General features: G+C 39.6%; 1 long non-coding RNA gene across 1 annotated transcript in view; it reads right to left on the bottom strand.

Moving 5' to 3' along the window:
- Positions 1 to 27,252, bottom strand: part of LOC129464773 (uncharacterized) — a 60,729-nt gene that overhangs the window by 8,508 nt on the left and 24,969 nt on the right. The window contains exons 2-4 of the long non-coding RNA XR_008651730.2: positions 12,695 to 12,811; positions 3,243 to 3,379; positions 1,928 to 1,978 (exon numbers count right to left, since the gene is read on the bottom strand). This is a non-coding gene — a long non-coding RNA (uncharacterized lncRNA). The remainder of the gene's footprint in view (positions 1 to 1,927; positions 1,979 to 3,242; positions 3,380 to 12,694; positions 12,812 to 27,252) is intronic.

The following is a 27,252-nucleotide window of genomic DNA, read 5'->3' as shown; positions in this document are numbered from 1 at the left end:
CTGGCATAGTACCAGGCACTGAAAATACATTTTAAAAATTAAAATAAAAAGCAAACAAAAATCCCTGCCCCAGTGGAACTTTAGAGAGAAGCAGACAATAAATAAATGTATTAAGTAAAGAATATGGCAGCTTCCATGTGGTGTTGGGCCTGTGGGTAAACGGAAGTCAAGAAAGAGGTTGGGGAACCTCCTTCTAGATTTCAGAGGATCTATGGAAACGCCTAGATGTCCAGGCAGAAGTTTGCTGCAGGGGTGGAGCCCTTATGGAGAACCTCTGCTACAGCAGCAGTGAAGGGGAAATGTGGGGTTGGACCCCCCACGCAGAGTCCCCACTGGGGCAATGCCTAGTGGATCTGTGAGAAAAGGGCCACCATCTTCCAGAACCCAGAATGGTAGATCCACAAACAGCCTGCGCCATGTGCCTGGAAAAGCCACACACACTCAATGCCAACCTGTGAAAACAGCCAGCAGTGGGACTATAATCTGCAAAGCCACAGGGGTGGAGCTCTTTAAAGACATAAGAGTTCACCTCTTGCATCAGTGTGACCTGGATGTGAGACATAGCGCCAAAGGAGATCTATTTTTGGAACTTTAAAGTTTAATGGAACTTTTGGGACTTTAAAGTTTAATGACTGCCTTATGGATTTTTGACTTGCATGGGGGCCTGTAGCCCTTTTGTTTTGGCCAATTTATTCCATTTAGAATGAGTGTATCTACCCTATGCCTGTACCCCCAGTGTATCTAGGAAGTAACTAACTTGCTTTTGATTTTACAGGCTCACAGGCCGAAGGGACTTGCCTTATCTCAGATGGGACTTTGGACTTGGACTTTTGCTGGAATGAGTTAAGACTTTAGGGGGCTGATTATGTTTTGAAATATAAGGACGAGAGATTTGGGAGGGGCCAAGAGTGGAGTGATATGGTTTGGCTGTGCCCCTACCCAAATCTTATCTTGAATTGTTCCCATAATCCCCACATGTTGTGGGAGAAACCTCATGGGAGGTGATTAGATTATGGGGGTGATTCCCCCATGCTGTTCTTGTGATAGTGGGTGAGTTCTCATGAGATCTGATGATTTTAAAAGGAGCTTTTCCCCCTTCACTCTGCACTTTTCTCTCCTGCTGCCATGTGAGGAAGGACATGTTTGCTTCCCCTTTTGCCATGATTGTCATTTTCGTGAGGCCTCCCCAACCGTGCAGAACTGTGAGTCAATTAAACTTCTTTTTCTTTATAAATTACCCAGCCTCAAGCAGTTCTTTATAGCAGCATGAGAATGGACTAATAAAATTGCCCATAGAAACTTTACTGCACATGATGTCTGGTTTGGTGGAACTCTAAGCACAGTGCCTTCATAGGACTTGGGGTGGGGAACTTGACCTGAGGTGTTTGTGGCAACTTAGAAACTATCTGGACTGAAAGCACCATGAGGACTTAATGGGCAAGAATGGCCATCCATGTAACAACCCAGTGAGCATCACCCTGGGCAAGAGCAACATCCTCTGGCAGGATCAGTCACAGCTCTGTGACCACTTCTGGCCACATTTCAGTCTCCTGTTCCTCTGTTTTTCCCAATCTCTGATACCTAGCTCCTCTCCTGCTTCAGACCACAGCATCTTCCAGTGACCTCCAAGTCTTTAAACCCGGCTGCCTCTCAAGACCCTGCCTTTCAGGTGATGAGCTAAATGTTCCTCCCTCACCACTTTCTAGGACTAAGACTGCACACATTCTGGTTTTCCCTATGCCCACTGGCCTCTAGCCAGACATAACAATATGAAAAAATCTCTCAACTTTCAAACAACAGATCTAAAACTGAATTTCAGAACAAAGCTGGAATATCAACTCAGAGCTGACTGAACAACAAGGAAATTTCTCGAGGTGATAATCCCAGTTCCTACCTCCTTTCCCCCATGCCCCCTCCCCCATATTACCTGGAAGCACAGCCAGGTTCTAGTGTGGCAGGCTGCCCATCTGCTCAATGCCTGAAACAGAAAATAAATCCTCTGTTCATATGGCTGACAAGCTGGATGACTAATTGCAAAAAAGACCAGTAATTTATTGGAATAGAAATTGAGGTCATTTAGGCAGGATTTAAATACTTTTTTCCTAGCCAATTTTTCTAATTGACTTTAAGAAATCTTGCTCTCTAAGAAGTTGGAAGTGCATCAATGTCCTAATCTGACTTCATTTCATTCTTTTAGTCAGGCTATCTGTTCTTCTACCATTTCTCCATATGTTAATTGAATATTGAATATTTGTGCTACATACTACATAGCATTTTTTGCACTTGTATTAATTTCTTTTCATGATATTCTACTTAAGAGGAGAAACAACTCAATCAAAAGACCAGGACTCAATGTCAAAAGGAACAAACTAAAGTCTCAGTTTGTTCTTTTCCTTCTGTCCTTTCCTGACTAACTCTTACCTTAGCTATCAGCTTAGAGACCTCTTGCTCCAGTGACCCTTTCCTGAACCAACCATAGAACAGGAGTAGGTCCTCCTTATCTTGGCTTCCATTGTAACCCATTTTTATGTATCCCAGGACTGAATGCTTCCATAATAAATGTTTGTTTCTCTGCATTTCTTATTATATTCTTAGTGCTATGAGGGTCAAAACCTCATCATATTGACCAGGTGTTCCCACATTCAAGAACAGAGTCTGGCAGTTAAGCACTTAATGTCCAAATGAATCAGTGTGTGGAAGAAACAGATACATGATCACAGGGCAAGGACAGAGTAGGAATGAAATAAGAGGGTCCACGTTGGTGAACATAAGAGGATTAACATAATGGTGCACTGTGCCTGGCTCCCTGGCACGTGTTTGCTGTTGGCAGTATCAATTGTGGATGGATGGGTGAGACTTAAGCCTTCAGGATCAGGTTGACAACTTTGCTGCCAATACTATGGGCACACTGTTTTTTTTCTGCCCACTCTATCACTTCCCCATGCTCTACTATACACTGCCCTCTTTCTTGATCCTTAATTTCTTATGAGCAACTCTACTATTGTCCATTGAGGGCACAGTTGTTTCTCACTTCAAAGACACTGGAATACCCTATCTCAGGATAATGTCTCTTTATAAACTTGGACTTTTTCGTATTGTATTTTACCAAATTCTGCACATACTTCTCTACTTAATATTAAAAATATATATTTTTCTGGCCTGAATTTTAAAGCTAGTTTTTTAAATTTTAAAAATAAAATCTTAAATGCTGCTTAAATGTTATTGGACGTGGAATGTTTTACCTTCATGAAGGGGCTGCAGGGTCTTTTTCCCAGTATATATTTCAGCATGTCATGGATGCTCAAGTCTCTGGGAAAACCTAGAGTCTTGCTTATAGAATGTGGTCTAAACTAGGCAATTACTTGATGTCTCTCTCTTCCTAAAAATGTATGAAACCAAGAAAAGGGAATTATTATTTTTTTAACCATAGGTGAGTCTCTAATGAATATGCACAGTAGATTTGAAAGATTAGCCTGTATGAAAGTTCAAAACCAACTAATAGAAACTGATTAGATACTATATAAACTGCAGGGAGAAAAACAAATGCTTAACGGTAGATTTTATTTAATTTATGTAGCTTTGATTATTTGTATTTTAGCTTTCTTTAAATAACTCACCAAGAACTGTTGAAAACACCCTCTCTTTCTCATAGAGAAAATATATTTCTTAGTTTGTAGAAGGAGTTGCCAGCTCTCTAACATATTGTAGGTGACATTTTGTGTGACAGCAAAAATATGTGAAAATTTTATTATGTAAATGATATTTTATAAATTAACTTCAAATAAAAATGATAATCTCTCAGATGCTATTTTACTTTTATAGGATAACGTCAGTGACTATCATATTAACAACTAAAAATGCAGCCAGGCGTGGTTAATCTCAGCACTTTGGGAGGCTGAGGTGGGCAGATTGTTTGAGGCCAGGAGTTCGAGATCAACCTGGGCAACATGGTAAAATCCCATCTCTACTAAAAATACAAAAATTAGCTGTGTATGCTGGCATATGCCTGTAATCCCAGCTATTCAGGAGGCTGAGGCACAAGAATCGCTTGAACCAAGGAGGCAGAGGTTGCAGTGAGCTGAGATTGTGCCACTGCACTCCAGCCTGGGTGACAGAGCAAGACTCTGTCTCAAACAAAACAAAACAAAACACACAAAAGAACTAAAAATGCAATACTTTGGGCTGAGCAATGAGTTTAATTTATTTGGCCTTTGTTTATCTTTGAATAAACAAAGGCTAATGATGAGGTTAATTTTTGGGGCCTTTGTTTGTCTTTGTCTTTGAAACACAAAGACAACTGAGGCAAAGAAAAGAGCTTTCAAATCAAGTATAGGAGAGAAGAGAAATAACCAGACAGAACACGATCAGCCACATTAGGAAAGGCATCAAGTTGTAAGCAAGTTCAGAGCCCTGAGAGACCCTCTATGTTTGTGAGCATATGGGAAGTCTTCTTGGAGATGATGGCCTTGAAACTAGGTCACAAAATATGAGTAGGACTTGGGAGGACTCTTCCAAGATCGCTGAATAGGAACAGCTCCAGTCTGCAGCTCCCAGCGAGATTGACACAGAAGATGGGTGATTTCTGCATTTCCAACTGAGGTACTTGGTTCATCTCACTGGGACTGGTTGGACAGTTACTGAGGCCCATGGAGGGCAAGCCGAAGCAGGGTGGGGCATCGCCTCACCTGGGAAGCACAAGGGGCTGGGGGATTTCCCTTTCCTAGCCAAGGGAAGCCATGAGAGACTGTACCAGGAAGAAGGATACACTCCTGCCCCAATACTGCATTTTTCCCACAGTCTTTACAATCTGCAGACCAGGAGATTCTCTCCTGTGCCTGGCTCAGTGCGTCCCACACCCACAGAGCCGAGCAAGCCAAGATCCATTGGCTTGAAATTCTTGCTGCTAGCGCAGCAGTCTGAGATTGACCTGGGACACTGGAGCTTGGAGTGGGGAGGGGTGTCCACCATTACTGAGGCTTGAGTAGGTGGTTTTATGCTCACAGTGTAAACAAAGCTGCTGGGAAGCTTGAAATGGGTGGAGCCCACCACAGCTCAGCAAGGCCAACTGCCTCTCTAGATTTCGCATCTGTGGGCAGGGCATATCTGAAAAAAAGGCAGCAGCCCAAGTCAAGGACTTACAGACAAAACCCTCGTCTCCCTGGGACAGAGCACTTGGGGGAAGGGGCAGCTCTGGGCACAACTTCTCCAGACATAAACATCCCTGCCTCACAGCTCTGAAGACAGCAGTTGTTCTCCCAGCATGGGAGAAAGACACCTCATACAGGAGAGCTCTGGGTGGCATCTGGCAGGTGCTCCTCTGGAATGAAGCTTCCAGAGGAATGATCAGGCAGCAATACTTGCTGTTGTGCAGACTCCGATGGTGATACCCAGGCAAACAGGGCCTAGAGTGGACCTTCAGCAAAGTCCAACAGACCTGCAGCTGAGGGGCCTGAGTGTTAGAAGGAAAACTAACAAACAGAAAGGAATAGCATCAATATCAACAAACAGGACATCTACATCAAAACCCCATTGGTAGGTCACCAATATTAAAGACCAAAGGTAGATAAAACCACAAAGACAGGGAGAAACCAGAGTAGAAAGGCTGAAAATTCCAAAAACCAGAACACCTCTTCTCCTCCAAAGGATCACAACTCCTCGCCAGCAAGGGAACAAAACTGGATGGAGAATGAGTTTGATGAGTTGACAGAAGTAGGCTTCAGAAGGTGAGTAATAACAAACTGCTCTCTTCTGAGCTAAAGAAGCATGTTCTAACCCATCGCAAGGAAGCTAAAAACCTTGAAAAAAGGTTAGACGAATGGCTACCTAGAATAACAAGTGTAGAGAAGAATATAAATGACTGGATGGAGCTGAAAAACAGCACGAGAACTTTGTGAAGCATACACTAGCTTCAATAGCCAATTCGATCAAGCAGAAGAAAGGATATCAGTGATTGAAGATCAAATTAATGAAATAAAGTGACAAGAGTAGAGAAAAAAGTGTGAAAAGAAATGAACAAAGCCTCCAAGAAATATGGGACTATGTGAAAAGACCAAATCTACGTGATTGGTGTACCTGAAAGTGACAGGGAGAATGGAACCAAGTTAGAAAACACTCTTCAGGATATTATCCAGGAGAACTTCCCCAACCTAGCAAGGCAAGCCAACATTCAAATTTGGGAAATAACAGAGAACACCACAAAGATATTCCTCGAGAAGAGCAACCCCAAGACACATAATCATCAGACTCACCAAGGTTGAAATGAATGAAAAAATGTTAAGGGCAACCAGAAAGGCCAGGTTACCCAAAAACGGAAGCCCATCAGACTAACAGCGGATCTCTCTGCAGAAACCGTACAAGCCAGAAGAGAGTGGGGGCCAATATTCAATGTTCTTAAAGAATTTTCAGCCTAGAATTTCATATCCAGCCAAACTCAGCTTCATAAGTGAAGAAGGAATAAAATCCTTTACAGACAAGCAAATGCTGAGAGATTTTGTCACCACCAGGCCTACCTTACAAGAGCTCCTGAAGGAAGCACTAAACTTGGAAAGGAGCAACAAGTACCAGCCACTGCAAAAGCCTGCCAAATTGTAAAGACAATCGACGTTATGAAGAAACTGCATCAACTAACAGGCAAAATAACCAGCTAGCATCATAATGACAGGATAAAATTCACACATAACGATATTAACCTTAAATGTAAATAGGCTAAATGCCCCAATTAAAAGACGCAGACCGGCAAATTGGATAAAGAGTCAAGACCCATCGGTGTGCTGTATTCAGAGACCCATCTCACATGCAAAGACACACATAGGCTCAAAATAAAGGGATGGAGGGAGATCTACCAAGCAAATGGAAAGCAAAAAAAAAAAAAGCAGAGGTTGCAATCCTAGTCTCTAATAAAATAGACTTTAAACCGAGAAAGATCAAAAGAGACAAAGAAGGGCATTACATAATGGTAAAGGGATCAATTCAACAAGAAGAGCTAACTATCCTAACTATATATGCACCCAATACAGGAGCACCCAGTTTCATAAAGCAAGTTCTTAGAGACCTACAAAGAGACTTAGACTCCCATACAATAATAATTGGAGACTTTAACATCCCCTTGTCAATAGTAGACAGATCAAGACAGAAAATTAACAAGGATATCCGGGACTTGAACTCAGCTCTGGACCAAGCGGACCTAATAGACATCTACAGACTCTCCACCCCAAATCAACAGAATACACATTCTTCTCAGCAGCACATCACACTTATTCTAAGATTGACCACATAATTGGAAGTAAAGCACTCCTCAGCAAATGTAAAAGAACAGAAATCACAACAAACTGTCTCTCAGACCACAGTGCAATCAAATTAGAACTCAGGATTCAGAAACTCACTCAAAACCACACAACTACATGGAAACTGAACAACCTGTTCTTGAATGACTACTGGGTAAATAACGAAATGAAGGCAGAAATAAAGATGTTCTTTGAAACCAATGGAAACAAAGACACAACATACCAGAATTTCTGGGACACATTTAAAGTAGTGTGTAGAGGGAAATTTATGCACTAAATGCCCAAAAGAGAAAGCACAGAAGATCTAAAATTGACACCCTACCATCACAATTAAAAGAACAAGAGAAGCAAGAGCAAACAAATTCAAAAGCCAGCAGAAGACAAGAAATAACTAAGATCAGAGCAGAACTGAAGGAGATAGAGACACAAAAAACCCTTCAAAAAATCAACGAATCCAGGAGCTGGTTTTTTGAAAAGATTAACAAAATAGATAGACGGCTAGCAAGATTAATAAACAAGAAAAGAGAGAAGAATCAAATAGATGCAATAAAAAATGGTAAAGGGGATACCACCACCGATCCCACAGAAATACAAACTACCATCAGAGGATACTATAAACATCTGTACACAAATAAACTAGAATATCTAGAAAAAAATGGATAAATTCCTGGACACATACACCCTCCCAAGACTAAGCCAGGAAGAAGTTGAGTCTCTGAATAGGCCAATAACTAGTTCTGAAATTGAAGCATTAATTAAGAGCCTACCAACCAAAAAAAGTCCTGGACCAGATGGATTCAGAGCTGAATTCTACCAGAGGCACAGAGAGGAGCTAGTACCATTCCTTCTGAAACTATTCCAATTAATAGAAAAAGAAGGAATCCTCCCTAACTCACTTAATGAGGCCAGCATCATCCTGATACCAAAGTCTGGTAGAGACACACACAAAAAAAGAGAATTTTAGCCCAATATCCCTGATAAACATCGATATGAAAATCCTCAATAAAATACTGGCAAACCAAATCCAGCAGCACATCAAAAAGCTTATCCACCACAATCAAGTCAGCTTCATCCCTGGGATGCAAGGCTGGTTCAACATATGCAAACCAATAAACGTAATTCATCACATAAACAGAACCAACAACAAAAACCACATGACTATCTCAATAGATGCAGAAAAGGCCTTCAACAAAATTCAACAGCCCTTCATGCTAAAAACTCTCAATACACTAGGTACTGATGGAACATATCTCAAAATAATAAAAGCTATTTATGACAAACCCACAGCCAATATCATACCGAAGGGGCAAAAACTGGAAGCATTCCCTTTGAAAACCAGCATAAGACAAGGATGCCCTCTCTCACCACTCTTATTCAACATAATATTGGAAGTTCTGGCCAGTGCAATCAGGCAAGAGAAAGAAATGAAGGGTATTCAATTAGGAAAAGAGGAAGTCAAATTGTCTCTGTTTGCAGATGACGTGATTGTATATTTAAAAAACCCCCATTGTCTCAGCCCAAAATCTCCTTAAGCTGATAAGCAACTTCACCAATGTCTCAGGATACAAAATCAATGTGCAAACATCACAAGCATTCATATACACCAATAACAGACAGCCAAATCATGAGTGAACTCCCATTCACAATTTCTACAAAGAGAAGAAAGTACCTAGGAATACAACTTACAAGGGATGTGAAGGACCTCTTCAAGAAGAACTACACTGCTCAATGAAATAAAAGAGGACACAAACAATTGGAAGAACATTCCATGCTCATGGATAGGAAGAATCAATATCATGAAAATGGCCATACTGCCCAAAGTAATTTATAAATTCAATGCTATCCCCATCAAGCTACCCTGACTTTCTTCACAGAATTGGAAAAAACTACTTTAAATTTCATACAGAACCAAAAAAGAGCCCACACAGCCAAGACAATCCTAAGCAAAAAGAAAAAAGCTGGAGGTATCCTGCTACCTGACTTCAAACTATACTACAAGGCTACAGTAACCAAAACAGCATGGTACTGGTAACAAAACAGATATATAGACCAATGGAATGGAACAGAGGCCTCAGAAATAACATCACACATCTACAACCATATGATCTTTGACAAACCTGACAAAAACAAGCAATGGGGAAGGGATTCCCTGTTTAATAAATGGTGCTGGGAAAACTGGCTAGCCATATGTAGAAAGCTGAAACTGGATCCCTTCCTTCTGCTTCATACAAAAATTAAGATGGTTTAAAGACCTAAATGTAAGACCTAAAACCATAAAAACCCTAGAAGAAAACCTAGGTAATACCATTCAGGACATAGGCATGGGCAAGGACTTCATGACTAAAACACCAAAAGCAATGGCAACAAAAGCCAAAACAGACAAATGGGATCTAATTAAACTGAAGAGCATCTGCACAGCAAAAGAAACTACCATCAGAGTGAACAGGCAACATACAGAGTGGGAAAAAATTTTTGTAGTCTATCCATCTGACAAAGGGCTAATATCCAGAATCTACAAAGAACTTAAACAAATTTACAAAAAAAAAAAACCCATCAAAAAGTGGGCAAAGGATATGAACAGACACTTCTCAAAAGAAGACATTTATGCAGCCAACAGACATACGAAAACATGCTCATCATCACTGGTCCTTAAAGAAATGCAAATCAAAACCACAATGAGATATCATCTCATGCCAGTTAGAATGGCAATCATTAAAAAGTCAAGAAACAACAGGTGCTGGAGAAGATGTGGAGAAATAGGAATGTTTTTACACTGTTGGTGGGAGTGGAAATTAGTTCAGCCATTGTGGAAGACAGTGTGGTGATTCCTCAAGGATCTAGAACTAGAAATACCATTTGACCCAGCAATCCCATTACTGGGTATATGCCCAAAGGATTATAAATCATGCTGCTATAAAGACACATGTACATGTATGTTTATTGTGGCACTATTCACAATAGCAAAGACTTGGAACCAACCCAAATTCCATCAATAATAGACTGGATAAAGAAAATGTAGCACATATGCATCATGGAATACTATGCAGCCATAATAAGGGATGAGTTCATGTCGTTTGCAGGGACATGGATGAAGCTGGAAACCATCAATCTCAACAAACTATCACAAGGACAGAAAACCAAACACCTCATGTCTTCACTCATAAGTGGGAGTGGAACAATAAAAACACATGGACACAGGGAGGAGAACATCACACACCAGAGTCTGTCAGGGGTGGGGGCTGGGGGGGGATAGCATTAAGAGAAATACCTAATGTAAATTACAAGTTGATGGGTGCAACAAACCAACATGGCACATGTAAACCTATGTAACAAACCTGCACGTTGTGCACATTTACCCCAGAACTTAAAGTATAATAATAATAAAATTCACATTAAATATATATATATATATGAGTAGGACTTTACCAGGGGTAGAAGGACAGAAAGAAATGGGAAGACATTTCAGGAAGAGGAAATCATGTAACCAAAGCTGTGAAAAAGGACATTTTTGGGGTAGTGTTGAGGCATAGGAAATACGCGAGTTGGTGGGAGTAAGAGCTACATAGGGGAGAAATGGGAGAAACATCCAAACACCTAGGTTAGTTCCCAATCATGAAGAAAGACAATAACATATTTAAGAAATTGAAACTTTGGTCTGAGGGGTATAATCGCTAGAGGTGCCTATGCAGAGAAATGGCAGGATTCGCTGTGTTTCAGGAAGGCTCCTCTGGCAGTGTGTGCAGGACCTCCCACAGATTTGGGATAAAATCCCAAATCCTTGACATGGTCTACAAGCCCCTGCAACCTTTCTCATCTCCTTTCTCTCCATAGCCTTGTCTCTGCAGGCACACGTGGGTTCTCTCAGACTGGCGGGACACTAGGATGCTTCCTGCTCTCCCATGTCCCACCCCCAGAGCCAGTTAATATCTTTTTCTTCCTTTACAACTTAGCTAAATGTCACATCCTCAGGGAAACTGTCCCTTACCACCAAGCATGTTTCTCCTTCTTCTCTGAATCTTATCACTTATCCTAATGGTGGAATTGGTGGTTACCATGTCCCTCTGCCTACTACAGGTAAGAAAATTGAGGCTCAAAGAGGTGTCTCCCACCCCATTAGAAGATAAAAGAATGAGGAGAACAGACTAAGATACAGGGAACTATTTGCTCCAGAATAAATAAATATCCCCAGTTTTTAGTTGGTGTTATGCAATGATTTTTTATTTGCAGTCCTTGGATTGGACAATGTCAGTATGTCCTCTTCCATAATAACTAACCATTGCACAGAGATTTATAAATTATATTTATAATTTTCATTGTATAGAGATTTATAATTAAAAGGCATAGTGTCCCAGACTGAAGGACGTTCTACCTGTTCAAAGGCATGAGGATTAGAGAGCTGAGAGAGTGTGGTGCACTCATGCAACAAAAGTAAATTCTGTACAGTGAGAGCATAGGCTACAAGGGGAGGAGTCAAGGTTACACGGGTCAGGAGCCCCATAAGTTGTTCGGGCAGATGTCCTCATTGCCCAACCAGATCATCTTGGCACCACTGTTCCAGTCCATGCTGATCACATTCTAATACCCACATCTGTGGCTCTGCACCTGAGAGTTTTCTCTCAGTCCTAAGAGAAGCAGGCTCAGAGCTCTAGGGAGTTCAGGCAGCAGGAGCAGTCCTTGACTAATGATGAATGGGAGTGGGAGGATAAACAAATACCTCCAGCTTTCCTGCCTCGCAGGTGAAATAGCTCTTATTGTCTCTTACACTACCTCCCAGAACTCCCTGCCAAACTGAATCTCAGTCACCCACAGGTCAACAGAAGTGATTCCGAGCCCTTTATTAGTTTCTTTCCCTTCCCCATCTTACGTCCCCACTCCTCTGCCAGTTCTTCCTGAGATCACTTCCCAAAAGAACTACTCACACTTAATCCCCAGGTTCTCCTTCTCAGGGAACCCAACCTGAAATGCTATGTGAAAGGATGTGGGCTTTATTGTGAGGACAGTGGGAAGCCACTGACAAGTGTTTAGGGTTTTGGCTACAAACAACAGAAAGTAACTCCACCTATATAAACCAGAAAGTCAAACAATTTTTTGGAAAAACGCAAGGAAATTCATAGACACAAAGGACACATTAATACTCCAAGCCTCAGGAAAGGCAGGAGCCAGGGAGTCCTGAGGATTTCAGAGAGAAATATTTTAGGGCACTGCCAACAGAATAACTGGGCTCCAACTGTGTGTCACTCTTCTCAGGGACTCTGGTTTCCAGGAGAGAATAACTCATTGACCGATTTCTTTGGGTCATCTGCCCAATATTTTATTGGAAGTGATCAGGACAACTTAATGAAGAAGATCACTTACAATGCTGAGGAGAATCTTCCAAAACAAAAAGTGGAGCTGGATGTGGTGGCACGTACCTATAGTCTCAGATACTCAGGAAGCTGAGGCCGGAGGATTGCTTGAGCTCAAGAGTTAGAGGCTGCAATGTTCACATCACTGCACTCCAGCCTGGACAATAGAGAGAAACCCCATCTCTGAGAAAAAAAAAAAAGAAAAGAAAAGTGGGATATTGCAAGCTATATTTAGAGGGTCTGGATGCTGGGAAGGCAGAAACAAGTGGTAGTAATAGGATCAATTACATTTTACAAATATTATGCCAACATTTGAAATAGTATACTGAAATATTACCTTCTCTGGTCATACTTCTATTTGGAACAAAATTGTACAAAGACTACAGTTTGTGACAATTTCCATGACCCAGAGAAGGTATGCTTAGTTCATTAGCAGCTCTTGCGTGTATCTAGTTTTTTAATTGACATATAATTTCAATACAGTAACATGCATAAATTTTTGTGAGTTTTAACAAATGTACATATATGTAATCACCACTCTAATTAAGATATAGAACATTCCCATCACTTTCAAAAATTTCCCTCATGCCCCTTTCTAATTCATACAACCCCTCCTACACTGCCACTCTCATTTCTAACACTATAGCTTAGTTTTGCCTGGTCTATAACTTCAAACAAATTGAGCTATATAGAAAATACTCTTTTGTGGTTGGCATCATCCACTCAGCATATTTTTGAGATTAATCAATGTGGCTGTATCAATAATTGTTTTCTTTTACTTACCCTAAAGTTTCTCATTATAGTAATATGATAATTTGTTTATTCACCTATTGATATACACTTGGATTGTTTCAGGTTTTGAACTATCATGAATGAAACTGCTGTAAACATTCTTATACAAGCCTTTTTTATATACATGTATTTTCATTTCTTGTTGAGTAAATACTTAGAAAAAGAATTAGTACGTCATGCCTAGTAGGTAGCAAAAAGATGGAAGCGGGAAAACAGAAAAGGGATATGGATAAAACTCAGACAAGTAGTTAAAAGTAGATGTACTTAAAAGTAGATGTACATCTGAAAGGATTTGTTGATGGATTACCTGGTATAGCTGGTGAGCAGAGAGGAAACAATCAAAGTTTATGTTCAAGTCTGGGGCCGGGGCCACTGTGCTGGGTAGAGGAGTTCTTTAAGAAGAAGGAAAGAAACTTTTAAAGAACCCAAATGCCCAAAACCACAGCAGGGGCAAAGCTCCCTTCCTGGCTGTGACAATACCCCAGCAGTCACACAATTTGGTTCCCAGAGCTAGCTAATCATTTGGGACCCCTCAAAAACAATATTCTTTCAATATTCATCCAACAGTTATTTGGGAGAAACAGGAAAAAAATTAATAAAATTATATTAAAATATAATTATATTTACATAACATAATAAAATTATAAAAAGAAATCGATTTACTAACTAATTTATTGACACAGCCAAATTCAGTTATAGCCAGAAAAAAAACACTGGGGAGAGGGAGCAGAGATAAAACATTTCCCCACTTTTGTGTAATACTTGTTCTCTCTCCAGTTTTCTTTTATAAGTTGTTTGGAGGGGGAATATTTTTAAAAGTCTAAGGACACATATTTAAGGGCTTGAAATTTTGGTAATAACATATAACACAGACTCTTGCATTTCAGTTACAGAATTTTTGCTGGGTCTGTAGACTTTAAATCACTGCTATTGTACATGCATCCAAGAAGACAGATCACAGTACGAACACACACACACACACATACACAAATACACACATATGTACACACTGGGAGACCAGGTGTACGGTCTATTTTGGCAAGAGAGAAAATACTATATTTTGCTGTTTATTTCAGATATATTTGCCTCTTTTTTGATCAGCAACCCTGGAAACTCCCCACTAGCTGCTCCTCCACCCAGCCTTGCTCCTCCCCTCCTGCTTATCTCCCAGCCTGAGACAGAAGATGCTCTCCAGGGCTGTGTTCTTCAGCTCAGGTTTGCTGATGCTGCAGCAATACATGGGGCTCTTCAGACAGTGGCCAAGCAGGCACCTTGGGGGAGTGGCACCACTGACCCCACTGGCAAATGAAATGATGACTTCACTTCAACCCTGAAGCTGTTATACAGAGAAAGCTTGGAGCCTGACTAGAGCCAGATAACCCTTGGCTTGAATCACCACACATTCTGTGCTGTTTGTGCAACCCTCCGCAAGTACATGATCCTTCTGAGCCTTAGATGTTCATGTGTAAACTAATGAAACCTTGCCTGAGGAAGGCATGTAGCCAGTTTCTCGCCTTGGGATAAAAAAATCTGTTCATGGGTCCTATTTGGAGATCTGGCATCTGTGCTATTGGTAAGTAGCAAGTCAAATTCTGTAAACAATGCCATCCCTGAATGACAATTTCGCATTTACTCCACTTCCTCTAGTCTCTGCTCATCTTAGTCTTAACAATTGGCATGTCAACTTACTAACTAAAACAGTTGGATATGTGACGATTTCAGAAATGTTTGCTTCCCCACCCAGATAAATATCTACTTCATGGGATCTTAAGGGAGAAAATGAAATGACATGTAATTCTCCTAAATTGTATATGATATACATTTTCTATTGTGGTAATAAAAACCATAACATAAAATTTGCCATCTTTACCATTTTTTAATGTACAGTTCAGTAGTGTTAAGTGTATTTACACTGTTGTGAAACAGATCTCTAGAACTTTTTCATTTTGTGAATCTGAAACTCTATATCCACTAAACAATAATTTCCTTTCTCCCCTCCCTTCTGCCCCTGGAAACCACCATTCTACTTTCTGTTTCTAAAAATTCAACTACTTTAGATATCTCATATAAGTAGAATCATACAGTGTTTGTCTTTCGTGACTAGCTTGTTTCACTTAGCACAATGTCCCTCAAGTTTTACTCTGTGATTGGATTTTCTTCATTTCAAGGCTGCATAATATTCTATGCATGTATACACCACATTCTGTTTATCTGTTTATACATCAAGAGTTGCTCCTTGGATAATACTCCAACCTGAGCATGGTCCACAGGGTTTGACACAGCAACAGCTGCACTGGAGCACAGCCAGGGATACCCATCCCCCAAGTCTCAACACACTCCTCTAGGTGACTTTGGCCTTTGTTAACTGTTGGACCTGAATAGAGAAGGGAAGTCTTGCCCATGTGATGGGGCCAGTCTGTTCTGAGCACCTGCTATCTGCTGGCCTCTTCCAAGGTCCCTGCCTGTCCACTCCCATTTGCAATGCATCCTGAGATGTCCAATTGGGCTGCTTCCTGATGGCCACTACCATAACTCCTTTGCTGGCAGACCCTGCCTGACCATCGAGGAACTTAAGCAGACGGGCCCCCACTGACATGCAACCACTCACAGCCTCCTCCCACTGCTTTACTAGTGTGTGTGCACCACCTCACCACCCTATTGCCACCAGTGCACACAGGCACGAACCTCACCATCACCAACCCCACCACCAACATACACACTCACACCTTGCTGTGCCACCACTGCTGCTGGAGCATACACATGCATGGACACAACCATATTGCTGCCACCAGCTCAAGCGTGAATGCCACCATTTCTCCCTAACAGCATGCACACCCACTATTGTGCCACTGCCAGCATGCACACACTCCACTGAATCACTGTCATTGCCAGCACATGTACACATGCAGACACCAGCACATCATCATTGCCAGCACATGCACACAGACCCTGCAGCCCCACCAACCCTGGCACTCATACATATGTGCAGACTCTACCACACCTCTGCCACTGGAGCATGCACACACATGTGGAACTCACTGCCACATGTGTGGCACATGCACCAACAAAGCACTTTTGCCAGCAACCCCCATTTGAGTGTTATTGCCAGCCAACCAGGAACACCTTGGCTCCTCCAGCACAGCAGGTGCATAACCTCAAGGGGTCAGAGAACAAACTTGTGGTCCTAATAACAGCCCTCCAAGGGCATGCAGCCCAGGAGTGCAGAGCTAAGCCTTGGCCCCTAGAAATCATCCAGAAATGAAGCCAGTAGACTAAACCTAGCTTATATGACAATCAAACTTCAAGGTCACCAAAGGATATAAAAGAAGAAAAAAACACATCCAAAGGAGAGCAACTCTAAGATCTGGGCCCACACAGATGAGAAAGAGCTAACACAAGAACTCTGGCAACTCAAAAAGCCAGAGTGTTTCCTTACTTCCAGATGACTACCCTAGCCCCCCAACAATGGCTTTTAACCAGGCTGAAATAATATACATAGAATTGAGAATCTGGAAAGCAATTAAGATCTTCAAGATTTGGAAGAAAGTTAAAACCCAATCCAAGGAATCTAAGAAATCCAATAAAATAATTCAAAAGGTTAAAGGTGAAAGAGTCATTTTAAGAAAGAACCAAACTGATATGATAGGGCTGTAAAACTCACTACAAGGATTTCATAATAAAATCTGAAGCATTAACAGCGGAGTAGATCAAGCTGAGGAAAGAATCTCAGAGCTCGAAGATTGGTTTCTCAAGTCAACTCTGTCAGACAAAAATAAGAAAAAGAACAAAGAATGAACAAAACCTTCAAGAAATATGGGATTATGTATAAGAGATCAAATCTACCAGTCATTGGTTTACCTGAAAGAGAGTGAGAGACCAAGCAACTTGGAAAATATATTTGAGGATATTGTCCATGGAAATTTTCCCAACCTTGCTAGAGAGATTGACATTCAAATTCAGGAAATTGATAGAACCCCTGTGAGATACTGTACAAGATGACCATTCCCAAGACGCACAGTCATCAGATTCTCCAAGGTCAATGTGAAAGAAAAAAATTTAAGGCAGCTAGATAGAAGGGGCAGGTCATCTACAAAGGGAACCTCATCAAGCTAACAGAAGACCTTTCAGCAGAAACCCTATGAGCCAGAAGAGAGGTTGGGGGCCTATATTTGGCATTCTTAAAGAAAAATTCCAACCAAGTATTTCATGTACAGCCAAACTAAGCTTCATGAACAATGGAGAAATAAAATTTTTTTCAGACAAGCAAATGCCAAGTGAATTCATTAACACCAGGTCTGCGTTACAAAAGGTCCTTCACAGAGTGCTAAATATGGAAAGGAAAGACCATTATTGGCCATGGCAAAAACACACTTCAGCACATAGATAATTGACACTATGAAACAAGAATACAATCAAGTCTGCATAACAATCTGCTAACAACATGATGACAGGATCAAATCCACAAATATCAATATTGACCTTGAATACAAATGGGCTAAAGACCCCATTAAAAAGCATGGGGTAGAAAGTTGGATAAAGAAGCAAGGCTCTACTGTATGCTGTCTTTAAGAGACCCATCTCACAAGCAATGACATTCATAGGCTCAGAGTAAAGGGATGAAGAAAAACCTACCAGCAAATGGAAAACACAAAAAAACAGGAATTGCTATTCTAATTTCAGACAAAACAGACTTTAAACAAACTGATTGAAAAAGACAAAAAGAGGAGTACATAATGATAAAGGGTTCAATTCAACAAGAAGACTTGGCCATCCTGAATATATATACACCCAACACAAGAGCATCCAGATTCATAAAACAAGTTCTTAGAGACCTATGAAGAAACTTAGATAACCACATAATAATAGTGGGAGACTTCAACACTCTACTGATAGTATTAGACAGATCAAGGCAGAAAACCAACAAAGGTATTCAGGACCTAAACTTGACACTTACCAAAAGGAACTAACAGACATCTACAGAACACTCCACTCAACAGCAACATAATAGACATCCTTCTCATCTGCACATGACACATACTCTAAAATGGACCACACCCTCAGCCATAAAACAATTCTCAACAAATTCAAAAAAAAAAAGCCAAATCATACCAATCACACTCTCAGACCACAGCACAATAAAAATAAAAATCAATACTAAGAAAATTTCTCAAAACTATACAATTACATGGAAATTAAACAAACTGCTCCTGAATGACTTGGTAAACAATGAAATTATGACAGAAATCAAGAAATTATTTGAAACTAGTGAAAGCAAAGATAACACATACCAGAATTCTACAACACAGCTAAAGCAGTGTTGAGAGGAAAGTTTATAGTGCTAAAAGCCCACATCAAAGTTAGAAAGATCTCAGATTAACAACTTAATATCACATCTAGAGGAACTTGAAAAACAAGAGCAAACCAACCCCAAAGCTAGCAGAAGAAAAGATAATAACCAAAATGAGACCTGAACTGAATGAAATTGAGATGTGAAATACCATACAAAAGATCAATAAAACCAAAAGTTGGTTCATTGAAAGAATATATAAGATCCATAGACCACTAGCTAGACTAATAAAGAAAAAAAGAAAGATAAACACAATCAGAAATGACAAAGTGAAAATTAATAATGACCCCACAGAGAAACGAAAAGCCTCAGAGACCATTATGAACACTTCCATTTACACAAACTAGAAAACCTAGAAGAAATGGATAAATTCCTAGAAACACACAACCTCCCAATATTAAATTGGGAAGAAATTGAAACCTGAACAAACCAATAATAAGTGTCAATATTGAATCAGTAATAACAAAGAAAACCTACCAATCAGAAAAAGCACTGGACCACATGGATTCATAGCCAAATTCTACCAGTTGTATAAAGAGGAGCAGGTACCAAGCCTACTGAAACTATTCCAAAAAACTGAGGAGAGAGATATCTCTCTAACTCATCCTTGAAAGCCAGCATCATTCTGATACTGAAACTTGGCAAAGACAAAAAATAGGATACGTCAGGCCAATATGCCTGATGAACATAAATGCAAAAATCTTCAACGGAATACTAGCAAACCAAATCCAGCAGCACAACAAAAAGTTAATCCACCAAGATCAAGTACACTTTATTTCTGGGTTGCAAGGTTGGTTCAACATACACGAATCAATAAATGTGATTCATCACACAAAAAGAACTAAAAACAAAAACCACATGATCATCTCAATAAATGCAGAAAACGCTTTCAATAAAATTCAACATCCTTTCATGTTAAAAACTTCAACAAACTAAACATTGAAGGAACATACCTCAAAATAATAAGAGCCATCTATAACAAACTCACAGCCAACATCATACTGAATGGGCAAAAGCTAGAAATCCCCCTTGAGAACTGGAACAAGACAAGCATGCCCACTTTCACCACTTCTATTCAAAATAGTACTGAAAGTCCTAGTAAGAGCAATCAGGCAAAAGAAAGACATAAAAGACATCTAAAAGAAAGAGGAAGTCAAACTACCTTGCTTTGTAGACAATATGATATTATACCTAGATAACCCCATAGTCTCTGCCAAAAAGCTCCTGGATCTGATAAACAACTTAAGCAAGGTTTGAGGATACAAAATCAATGTACAAAAATTAGTAGCAATTCTATACACCAACAACATCCTAGCTTAGAGCCAAATCAAGAACACCATCCCATTCATCATAGCCACACAAAAAATACCTAGGAATACAGCTAACCAGGGAGGTGAAAGATCTCTACAACAAGAATTACAAAACACTGCTGAAGAAAATGAGAAATGACACAAACAAATAAAAAACAGTCCACTCTCATGGATAGGAAGAATCAATATTGTTAAAATGGCTATACTGCCCAAAGCAATTTACAGATTCAGTGCTATTCCTATCAAACTCCCAATGACTTTTTCACAGAATTAGAAAAACACAATTCTAAAATTCATATGGAACCAAAACCAAGAAAGAACCTGAGTAGCCAAAACAATCCTAAGCAAAAAAAACAAAGCCAGAGGCAACACACTACCCTACTTCAAAGTATACTAAAAGGCTACAGTAACCAAAGCAGCATGATACTGGTACCAAAACAACATGATACTGGTACAAAAACAGACACATAGATCAATGGAACAGAATAGAGAACCCAGAAATAAGTCTGAATATTTACAACCATTTGATCTTCATCAAAGCTAACAAAAAGAAGCAACGGGGAAAGAACTCCCTATTTAATAAATGATGATGGGATTACTGGCTAGTCACATGAAAAAGATTGAAACTGGACCCCTTCATTACACCATATACAAAAATCAATTCAAGATGCATTAAACTCTTCAATGTAAAACCTAAAACTATAAAAAAAAAAACCTAGAAAAAGCTAGGAAATATCATTTTGGACATAGGTCTTAGCAAAAATTTCATGACGACTCCAAAAGCAATCACAACAAAAACAAACATTGACAAATGGGATCTAATTAAATCGAAGAGCTCCTGCACAGCAAAAGAAATTATCAACAGAATAAACAACCTACAGAATGGGAGAAAATTTTTGCAAACCATGCATCTGACAATGGTCCAATATCCAGAAACTTTAAGAAACTTAAATAAATTAATAAGCAAGAAACAACTTCATTTAAAAGTGGGCAAAGAACACAAGCAGACACTTCTCAAAAAAAGACATACATGCAGCCAGCAAGCATATGAAAAAATGCTCAACATCACTAGTCATTAGAAAAATGCAAATCACACAAGTCAGAATGGTTACTATTAAAAAGTCAAAAATAATAGATGCTAGTGAGAATGCAGATAAAAGGGAATGCTTATACACTGTTGGTTGGAATGTAAATTAGTTCAGTCGCTGTGGAAAGCAGTTTGTAAATTTCTCGAAGAACTTAAAACAAACTGCCATTTACCCAGCAATCTTATTACTGGGTACATACCCAAAGGAATGTAAATCTTTCTGCCATAAAGACATACCCACTTGTATGTTCATTGCAGCATAATAGCAAAAATATGGAACCAACCTAAATGCCCATCAACAATGGACTAGATATAGAAAATGTGGTACATATACACCATGAAATACTAAACAGCCATTAAAAAGCACAAAATTTTGTCCTTTGCAGCAACATGGATGCAGCTGGAGGCCATTATCCTGAGTGAATTAACACACGAACAAAAAACCGAATAATGCATGTTCTCACTTATAAGTGGGAGCTAAACACGGACACAAAGAAGGGAACAATAGACACTGGAGCCTACTTGATGGTGGAGAGTAGGAGGAGAGTGAGGATTGTACCTATCAGGTACTATGCTTATTACCTGAGTGACAAAATAATCTGTACCCCAAACCCCTGTGACACGCAATTTACTCATAACAAACCTGCATATGTACCCCTTGAACCTGAAACAAAAATTGGAAAGAAAAAATACATATATATGACAGAACTGAAAAAAAAGAGTTGCTTCCACTTCTTGGGTATTTTAAATAATGCTACAATGAACATGGGAATGCAGATATCTCTTAATATACTGATTGTATATCCTTTAGAGAGATACACAGAAGTGGGATTGCTGGATCATATGGTAATTTAGTTTTTTGAGGAAACTTCATACTATTTTCCCTAATGTTTGCACCATTTTGCAATCCCACCAACAGTCTACAATGGTTCCAATGTCTCCACATCTTCATTAACACTTTATATTTTCTGTTTTTTTACAGTAGTCAATTAGTGGATGTGAGGTGATATCTTACCGGGGTATGGTTTGTTTTTTGTGATGTGTGTGTGTGTGTGTGTGTGTGTGTTTTACAGACAGGTCTTGCTCTGTCACCCAGGGTGGAGGGCAGTGGTGTGATCACGGCTCACCGCAGCCTTGACCTCCTGGGATCAAGTCATCCTCCTATCTCAGCCATCCAAGTAGCTGGAACCACAGGCATGCACCACCACACCTGGCTAATTTCTTTAATTTTTTTGTAGAGACAGGGTCTCACTATGTTGCCTAGCTTTGATTTGCATTTCTCTGATGATTAGTGATGTCGAGCATCTTTTCATGTGCTTATTGGCCATTTGTATATTATCTTTGGAGAAATGTCCACTCAAGTCCTTTGTTCAATTTTAAATCAGACTGTATGTTTTGTTGTTGTTGTTATTGAGTTGTAGAAGTTCTTATATGTGCCGGACATTAGCCTCTTATTACATATATGATTTGCAAATATTTCCCCCATTTTGTAGGTTGCCTCTTTACTCTGTTATCGTATCCTTTGATGCACAAAAGTTTTAAGTTCAATGTAATTCCATTTGTTTATTTTTGCTTTTGTTTCCTGTGCTTTCGTTGTCATAGTCAAGAAATTATTGCCAAGTCCAATATTGTGCAATTACTGCTACATTTTCTTCTAGGAGTTTCATAGTTTTAGAGCTTACATTTGGGTTTTTACTCCATTTTTTATTGAATTTTTGTAAATGGCATAAGATAAGGATTCAACATCATTCTTTCGCATGTATGGCATGTAGTTATCCAGTTTTTCCAACATCACTTGTTGAAGAGAATGTGCTTTCCTCACAGAGTGCTCTCAGCACCTTCATTGAAGATTATTTAATCTTTTTTTTTTTTTTTTTTATACTTTAGGGTTTTAGGGTACATGTGCACAATGTGCAGGTTTGTTACATATGTATCCATGTGCCATGTTGATTTCCTGTACCCATTAACTTGTCATTTAGCATTAGGTGTATCTCCTAATGCTGTCCCTCCCCCCTCCCCCCACCCCACAACAGTCCCCGGAGCGTGATGTTCCCCTTCCTGTGTCCATGAGTTCTCATTGTTCAATTCCCACCTATGAGTGAGAACATGCGGTGTTTGGTTTTTTGTCCTTGTGATAGTTTACTGAGAATGATGGTTTCCAGTTTCATCCATGTCCCTACAAAGGACACGAACTCATCATTTTTTATGGCTGCATAGTATTCCATGGTGTATATGTGCCACATTTTCTTAATCCAGTCTATTGTTGTTGGACATTTGGGTTGGTTCCAACTCTTTGCTATTGTGAATAGTGCCGCAATAAACATACGTGTGCATGTGTCTTTATAGCAGCATGATTTATAGTCCTTTGGGTGTATACCCAGTAATGGGATGGCTGGGTCAAATGGTATTTCTAGTTCTAGATCCCTGAGGAATCGCCACACTGACTTCCACAATGGTTGAACTAGTTTACAGTCCCACCAACAGTGTAAAAGTGTTCCTATTTCTCCACATCCTCTCCAGCACCTGTTGTTTCCTGATTTTTTAATGATGGCCATTCTAACTGGTGTGAGATGGTATCTGACTGTGGTTTTGATTTGCATTTCTCTGATGGCCAGTGATGATGAGCATTTCTTCATGTGTTTTTTGGCTGCATAAATGTCTTCTTTTGAGAAGTGTCTGTTCATGTCCTCTGCCCACTTTTTGATGGGGTTGTTTGTTTTTTTCTTGCAAATTTGTTTGAGTTCATTGTAGATTCTGGATATTAGCCCTCTGTCAGATGAGTAGGTTGCAAAAATTTTCTCCCATTGTGTAGGTTGCCTGTTCACTCTGATGATAGTTTCTTTTGCTGTGCAGAAGCTCTTTAGTTTAATGAGATCCCATTTGTCGATTTTGGCTTTTGTTGCCATTGCTTTTGGTGTTTTAGACATGAAGTCCTTGCCCACGCCTATGTCCTGAATGGTATTGCCTAGGTTTTCTTGTAGGATTTTAATGGTTTTACGTCTAACATATAAGTCTTTAATCCATCTTGAATTAATTTTTGTATAAGGTGTAAGGAAGGGATCCAGTTTCAGCTTTCTACATATGGCTACCCAGTTTTCCCAGCACCATTTATTAAATAGGGAATCCTTTCCCCATTTCTTGTTTTTGTCAGGTTTGTCAAAGATCAGATAGTTGTAGCTATGCGGCATCATTTCTGAGGGCTCTGTTCTGTTCCATTGATCTATGTCTCTGTTGTGGTACCAGTACCATGCTGTTTTGGTTACTGTAGCCTTGTAGTATAGTTTAAAGTCAGGTAGCGTGATGCCTCCAGCTTTGTTCTTTTGACTTAGGATTGACTTGGTGATGCGGGCTCTTTTTTGGTTCCATATGAACTTTAAAGTAGTTTTTTCCAATTCTGTGAAGAAAGTCATTGGTAGCTTGATGGGGATGGCATTGAATCTATAAATTACCTTGGGCAGTATGGCCATTTTCACGATATTGATTCTTCCAACCCATGAGCATGGAATGTTCTTCCATTTGTTTGTATCCTCTTTTATTTCATTGAGCAGTGGTTTGTAGTTCTCCTTGAAGAGGTCCTTCACATCCCTTGTAAGTTGGATTCCTAGGTATTTGATTCTCTTTGAAGCAATTGTGAATGGGAGTTCACTCATGATTTGGCTCTCTGTTTGTCTGTTATTGGTGTACAAGAATGCTTGTGATTTTTGTACATGAATTTTGTATCCTGAGACTTTGCTGAAGTTGCTAATCAGCTTAAGGAGATTTTGGGCTGAGACAATGGGGTTTTCTAGATATACAATCATGTCATCTGCAAACAGGGACAATTTGACTTCCTCTTTTCCTAATTGAATACCCTTTATTTCCTTCTCCTGCCTGATTGCTCTGGCCAGAACTTCCAGCACTATGTTGAATAGGAGCGGTGAGAGAGGGCATCCCTGTCTTGTGCCAGTTTTCAGAGGGAATGCTTCCAGTTTTTGCCCATTCAGTATGATATTGGCTGTGGGTTTGTTGTAGATAGCTCTTATTATTTTGAGATACGTCCCATCAATACCTAATTTATTGAGAGTTTTTAGCATGAAGGGTTGTTGAATTTTGTCAAAGGCCTTTTCTGCATCTATTGAGATAATCATGTGGTTTTTGTCTTTGGTTCTGTTTATATGCTGGATTACATTTATTGATTTGCGTATGTTGAACCAGCCTTGCATCCCAGGGATGAAGCCCACTTGATCATGGTGGATAAGCTTTTTGATGTGCTGCTGGATTCGGTTTGCCAGTATTTTATTGAGGATTTTTGCATCAATGTTCATCAAGGATATTGGTCTGAAATTCTCTTTTTTGGTTATGTCTCTGCCAGGTTTTGGTATCAGGACGATGTTGGCTTCGTAAAATGTGTTAGGGAGGATTCCCTCTTTTTCTATCTATTGGAATAGTTTCAGAAGGAATGGTACCAGTTCCTCCTTGTACCTCTGGTAGAATTCAGCTGTGAATCCATCAGGTCCTGGACTCTTTTTGGTTGGTGAGCTATTGATTATTGCCACAATTTCAGAACCTGTTATTGGTCTATTCAGAGATTCAACTTCTTCCTGGTTTAGTCTTGGGAGGGTGTATTTGTCGAGGAATTTATCCATTTCTTCTAGGTTTTCTAGTTTATTTGCATAGAGGTGTTTGTAGTATTCTCTGATGGTAGATTGTATTTCTGTGGGATCGGTGGTGATATCCCCTTTTTCGTTTTTTATTGCATCTATTTGATTCTTCTCTCTTTTCTTCTTTATTAGTCTTGCTAGCGGTCCATCAATTTTGTTGATCTTTTCAAAAAACCAGCTCCTGGATTCATTAATTTTTTGAAGGGTTTTTTGTGTCTCTATTTCCTTCAGTTCTGCTCTGATTTTAGTTATTTCTAGCCTTCTGCTAGCTTTTGAATGTGTTTGCTCTTGCTTTTCTAGTTCTTTTAATTGTGATGTTAGGGTGTACGTGAGGGTTATTTCCCGGCTCTCTACTCTGTTCCATTGGATTATTTGTCTTTATGCCACTACCACACTTTCTTTATTATTGTGGCTTTGCAGTGTTTGGAATTCACAAAGTGTGAGACCTTCAATTTCATCTTTTTTTTTCAAGATTGTTTTGGCTATTCAGTGTACGTTGAAATTCCATAGAAATTTTACGATGACTTTTACTATTTCTGCAAAAATGTCATTGCGGTATTGACCGGGATTGCTTTGAATCTGTAGATTGCTTTGGGTAGTATGAACATCTTAACAGTATCAAGTCTCCCAGTCCATGAACACAAGAGGTCTTCCAATTTAATTGTGTCTTCTTTCATTTCAAATTTCAGCAACATTTTGTCGTTTTCAGTGTAAAAGTCTTTCACTTTGACATAAAATTTTTAAAGGATGTGCCACAAGTTCTGAAGATTATTTGAATAAAAAACAAAACTACAGCTAAAAGTAATATAAAAGAGGACAACAACACTGAAAGAAGATCAGTCTTTGCGTAACATAAATAGTGGTATTTTACACTCATTTGTTCAAGAAACCTTTATTGGTCTCTTACTATAACCACATTTGCACAAAGCAGCAGGAATGCTGAGATTAACGAGACATGATGTTCACCTTCTGGAGAGAAAGACAGGGAAACCAGCGATGTCCTTATAATGACAGAGCCTTCACCAAGGTGGGTTCAGAGTTCTGTGCTGTGCAGAATAAAGGGTACCAGCTGGAGAGAGTGGAGTAAGGAGAAGCTCCCAGGAAGGGAGGACACCAGCGTGGAGACTTCAAACATAGGCAAAAACAAGGCAAAAAAGCACACTTCGCGAGGATTGCTAGTAACTGTTTTGTTTTGATAGAGTGAGAAGAATGTAAGTAGAATGAATTTATGAACTTTGTGCAAAAATCAGCATCATGAATTCACAGTGCAATGCAGAGTCTACATGTCTATATATAAATACACTTTAACAATGATAATAATTAAAATGCTTATTAAACCCTTACTGTGTGTTAAGCACCATAGAAAGTATCTTATGTGCATTGCCTCATTTAACCCTCACCCCAATACCATGAGGTAAGTAATGTCATTAGTATCAATTTATAGAAGA

Source organism: Symphalangus syndactylus, chromosome 16, assembly GCF_028878055.3.
Source record: "Symphalangus syndactylus isolate Jambi chromosome 16, NHGRI_mSymSyn1-v2.1_pri, whole genome shotgun sequence".
Taxonomy (NCBI): Eukaryota; Metazoa; Chordata; class Mammalia; order Primates; family Hylobatidae; genus Symphalangus; species Symphalangus syndactylus.
This window is presented reverse-complemented; position numbering and strand designations above follow the sequence as displayed.